Source organism: Hyaena hyaena, unplaced genomic scaffold, assembly GCF_003009895.1.
Source record: "Hyaena hyaena isolate Hyena2069 unplaced genomic scaffold, ASM300989v1 scaffold_110, whole genome shotgun sequence".
Taxonomy (NCBI): Eukaryota; Metazoa; Chordata; class Mammalia; order Carnivora; family Hyaenidae; genus Hyaena; species Hyaena hyaena.
The window spans coordinates 787,691-792,777 of NW_024080742.1; the positions used below are offsets into that span (position 1 = coordinate 787,691).

The following is a 5,087-nucleotide window of genomic DNA, read 5'->3' on the forward strand; positions in this document are numbered from 1 at the left end:
GACACGGGTGTTTGACCTACTGACGCGCTGGGGTGCGGCCTTCCTGGCAGCGGTGTCTTTGGAGACTGACGTAACCCTTTCACGAGCGATGTTTCCGTTGTGACCCAGGCATATGGAATGGGACAAGCTACCACCGCCCGCTCCCTGGACTCTCTCCCTCCTCCTCACGTTCAGGCACATCGTGTGCCGAGGTGTCGTTCCTGGCCAACATGGCAGCATTCTCCGACCAGAGAGGGTAAACTTGACCATCGTGCAGGATGTAAATGGTCAGCTCGCCTCCGGGTGGACCAGGCGGCCGAGAGGACCCCGCCTCAGATCTCCTGCGTAGACAGCGATCCGGGGAATGGGCGCATCAATGCCTGTTTGACCTCCAGAGCTGGCTAACTCACATGCCCTGTTCTGGGCAGGCTGGGCTGCCAGGCACTCCCTCTGGGGCTTCTGGTGTGTGTGATTCGGCCACTCAGCAGCACACAGAGCACCCCAGAGGATGCCGTGCTCTGACAAGGGGAGGCGGCGTGTGGTGCCCTCGGCAGTCCGGTTACAGGGACTTCGTCCCAAGTCACACGTGCAAATGCCACCAGTGGTATTGAAGAGTGTGTCTGTTTGTGCCTCAGGGGAGATGACCATAGATGACTGTGTCATGGAGGGCTTCCCGCAGGTGGTGGATGTGGGCTGGTGTTTGAAGGAAGGAAGAATGAGAGAATAATACTAATAATATAACAATAATGCTATCAAAGGGGCACCTGGGTGGCTCAGTTGGTTAAGTGTCCGACTTTCACTCAGCTCATGATCTCATGGTTCGTGGGTTCGAGCCCCGTGTAAGGCTTTGTGCTGACAGCTCAGAGCCTGGAGCCTGCTTCGAATTCTGCATCTCTCTCTCTTCCCCTCCCCCATCTCTCTCCCTCTCTCTTTCAAAAATAAATAAACATTTAAAAAAAGCTATTATTGATTGAGAGCCCACTATGATCCAGGCACTGTTCTGAATGCTCAGTATGAATAGTTTCACTTGAGCCCTGTCATTTTCCAAGGAAGGTGTCACTATGATACCCATTTCATAGGTGAGGGAGCTGAGGCAGAGCAACGGGCAGGGGCATTCAGGGGGGGAAGACGCACGAGCAGAGGCACTGCGGCGGGACCCACAGCTTCGGAGAGGAGACAGGCCTTGGAGAGCATGCGCGCTCGAGGACACCAAGGCCCGTCGGCCGTACGCTGCTTGGCTCCGGCCACAAGGCATCCCAGGGGAGCCACAGGGAAGGCGTTTGTCGGCCCCGGGCCACCTGTGTGTGCGACAGGAGAGCGTGCTGGCCGACGTGGTTGGAACAGAGTTCGTGAAGGAACAAGGAGGGGTCTCTGCACGGAGCGCCCGAGCTACCGGCGCCGGGCAACCGCGAGTGCCGGACACGGGCGGCCACCCGAGAAGGTGTTCAGCTGCCAGGTCACCGCGCGGCAGGGGGTACTGAGGCGGGGCTGGGGTGCGGGTCTGGGAGAGCGGCCCCCCGGCCCCCCGCGAGCCCTGGGCGCGTCTGGAAGGCCCCTCGTGCGTCGCCCATGGGGCTGGCCAAGGAAGCGAGTCTTCACCTGCGTGCGTTCCTGCAGATAACCATCCTCTAAGGGCAGCAGCCAACAAGCACACAGAGGCAACCGCATCCGTCCAAACGCTCCGGCTTCGTGGCCTGTCGGAGACATTTCCTCAAGAACGCACCGGTGAGGACGGATTGCTCTGAGTTGGTTTTCGGCGGTGACTCATCTGGAGACGTCTATGACCTTGTCCTCCGCCACCCCCAGGGCTCTGGGAAAACCCCGTGTGCTGCTTCCAGACGGGAGGGCGAGAGGTTCTCGGTGCACAGAGTAAAAGATCGCACTGGTCTGGAGTTTCCAATCCCTACCTGGGGTGGCCTCGCCATCCGTGGCGGGGGCGGGGGGAGCAGCGCATCTTCCGGAAGGTTCTGCCTCCCAGCTGGAACATGGTGGTGCCTTTGGAGGAGAGAAAGAACTGCCCTTTCTGGCTCCAAGAATTCTTGGCTTGGAAAGGAGATCTTGGGGAAGCTGTCCTTCCCCAGAGATGCCTCGGTGACACTGTTTAATTCCCCAGTTAGGTCCCAGAGGTAACTATTAATAAAACCGTTTGTGAGGGGGAAGCGATCACTACAGAGGAAGAAAGCAGGCCTCTGAGGGAAGCCAGCGCTCTGATGCAGGTGTGACCCCTGGCCTCCGTGTCGGCACTTCCTGCCCTGGTGACTCCCCCACAGTCGACACAAGTAACAAATAAGCAGCTGTCAGTCTGGGAGGTTAAACCGCGTGGAACAGGACATTCCGGTCCGGGAGCACCGGCGCTGTCAGCCAAGGCGGACTTTAATCTGGGGATCGTTGTGTCCGGAGATGCAAAGGTAAAGCTCATTCGTGACAGTGAGTTGACGCCAGCTCTCATACTGTTGAATGTCATTTATAGGAGGGACAGCTCTTGGTTTCCAAACTCTCATGTAAGAAGTGGAAAGATCTTTAGTTTTTGGTGACCTGATTTAATACCTGATTCCAGCCACCCTTTCTCTGAGAGTCGCAGAAACGAATAAGAGCTGTGGAACCCCTCAAATGCCCCATCCTCTTCCTCCCCTGCATTGCTGGGGGGCCGAGGAAAGCCTGTGGGCCTCACCGTCCTCTGTGTATGGCCAGCTGCCCAGTGCGGAGAGGCTGTGCTGGCCATTGTCCCATCCGATGCTCACGCGGATCTGCTCGCGAGCTTGGAGGTGTCTCTCTCAGCGCGAGCCCCATGCTGGCTCTCCTTCTGCTTCCATGGCACTCGATGCTTTGCCTTTGCCACACACCAGAGGATGGAAATATCCGGAGACCAGTCGTGGGCTTGCTGACCAAGGTGGCGGAGCTGCACCCATAGGCGGCCCCTCCCCTCGTGCCCGGCCCTCCATCCCGGGCTCTGGGGACGTTCCTCCCGGGAACATGCCTGACCCTGAGCTATCTCCTCTTCCCTTCCCTGCCTGTCTTCCCCCTCTCTCTCTGCAGGCCACGAGGCTCTTCCCTAATCTGAGGATGTGTTGGGGTGGACGGCGGGGAACACAGGCCACCTACCTATCCTGAAAACCTCCCAGTGTCTTGGCTTTGCTGGTTCGTTCCTCCGAGGGACTACAGGTCTGGGACACAGGAGCTAGCAGACACTCACAGGTTCGTTCCTTCCTCCTCTGCAAATTACTTCCCCCAAGAGGCAATCGACACAGAGCATGTAGGTGCTTGAATGGGAGTAAGAACAAAGCACAGAAAGGAATTAGCAGAAAAAAAAAGAAATAAGGCAATATTTCAAAAAAAATTACTATCTTGCCATTGCCAAGTGCAGTGTCTGGGCACACGACGTATGAACGAGTGAAAGATGCATGAAGACTTTGTGGCAGCGTGAAGTCAAGCTCTTTAGTCTTTCTGTCCGCAGGAGATCGATGCAGTGTGTTGGTCGGCTTGACTCCAAAAGAAATAGCTTCGGAAAGTGCCAAACGCAAATTTGTTCTATACCTAGAACACTTGGTTCAAAGCAATACCAGAAGGAAGGTCCAGATTTTACCTTATATTTTTACCAAAGGGTTTGGTTATCTGAGATCTTTTAGGTTTCTCTGTCCACCCAACTCTGGCTCTATACTTATATGCATGTGTTTCTGTGCGGAAGGTGAGCTGAATCTTTGGTCGGGATCGTAAATTAGGTTTAATGTATATTTTTATGTGTATTTTCCATTTGTTACTTATTCTATTTTAAGGAGAATATTCAAGGGCTTGCTGAAGTCAAAGATACAGCATAGAAGTCCCTCTGGTAAGACAGGATACCTGTGATTTGGACAGACTTCCCTTAAAAAGATTTACGAACTCTGTTTCAGAAATGTGGTGATTTTCACAGAGAGGAAACTAAACTCTCGGCCCGCACCACTATAATAAAATGGACTCTTGAGGAACCACAAGCTCTCTTTTGAAAATCTTCTGATAAACCTATCAAAACCGTGCCAGATTTGGCAAAATCCCAAACACAAACTTGTCTTCCTTTTCAGACCCCCTTTCTGTAACCTTTCTGCAGCTTGTTCTTTATTGTGGGTAAAACATACACATACACCTAAAATTTGCCATTTTAAACATTTTAAAGAGAATAATTCAATGGCTTTTAGTTCCTTCGTTGTGCTGGACACATTTCAAGTGATCCAGAGCCACCCATGGCTGGTGGCAGTGGTACCAGACGGTGCAGACAGGGGCTCCGTTACATGGGGCCACGCCGGGCGTATCTGGAATGACTCCCACTTAGGACTTGCAGAAGCCCTGAGCCGGCAGTTGAATCTTGAGAGAGACAGGTTGAAGGGTTTGGCAACACCCCTTCTTCTAATTTCTAGGCTCACCGAGAAGCAAAGAATCATGGCAATACATTTAATGAGACAAAACAAAATCCTGTCTTAGAAAAGAACCACTTCCCATTCGTTATACAAGATAGAAATCTTTTATGGGGCATCTGGGTGGCTCCGTTTGTTGAGCGTTGGACTCTTGAATTCGGCTCAGGCCATGGTCCAGGGTCGGGGGATCCAGCCCTACTTTGGGCTCCGTGCTGAGTGTGAAACCTGCTTAAAATTATCCTTATCTCCCCTCTGCCCCTCTCCCCAGCATACTCGTGCTCTCTCTTGCTCTCTGTTTCTCAAAATAAAATAAAAAAAATATTTTACAATAATGTATTAGGTTTGGAATTTATAAAAAAAATGAAATTAGGTTTTTGATTTTATTTATTTATTTATTTTGAGAGAGAAAGGGAGCAAGAGCAGGGAAGAGCAGAGAGAGAGAGAGAGGGAGAGAGAGGGAGAGAGAGCCCCCAATGCTCTGTGCTGTCAGCACTGAGTCCACAGTGAGGCTTGATTTCACCAACTGTGAGATCACGACGTGAGCCAAAATCACAAGTCAGCTGCTTAACTGACAGAGCCACCCAGGCACCCTGGCTTTTGATTTTATCTTACAGGAGATGCTCAAGTAATCAACATTTCCTTATGTTTTAAAAAATGTTGTTGAAGACTTAATGATGTTAATCAGTGTCTTTTGTGTTAGTATTTGCTTCATAAATTAAG

At 52.1% G+C, this 5,087-nt stretch overlaps 1 long non-coding RNA gene across 1 annotated transcript; it reads left to right on the forward strand.

The window, feature by feature from the left end:
* The first annotated feature begins 1,694 nt into the window (after positions 1-1,694).
* LOC120234529 lies at positions 1,695-4,047 on the forward strand. The gene is made up of 3 exons (XR_005529119.1): positions 1,695-2,387; positions 3,016-3,174; positions 3,434-4,047. It is a non-coding gene; the product is annotated as an uncharacterized LOC120234529 (long non-coding RNA).
* The last annotated feature ends 1,040 nt before the right edge of the window (positions 4,048-5,087 follow it).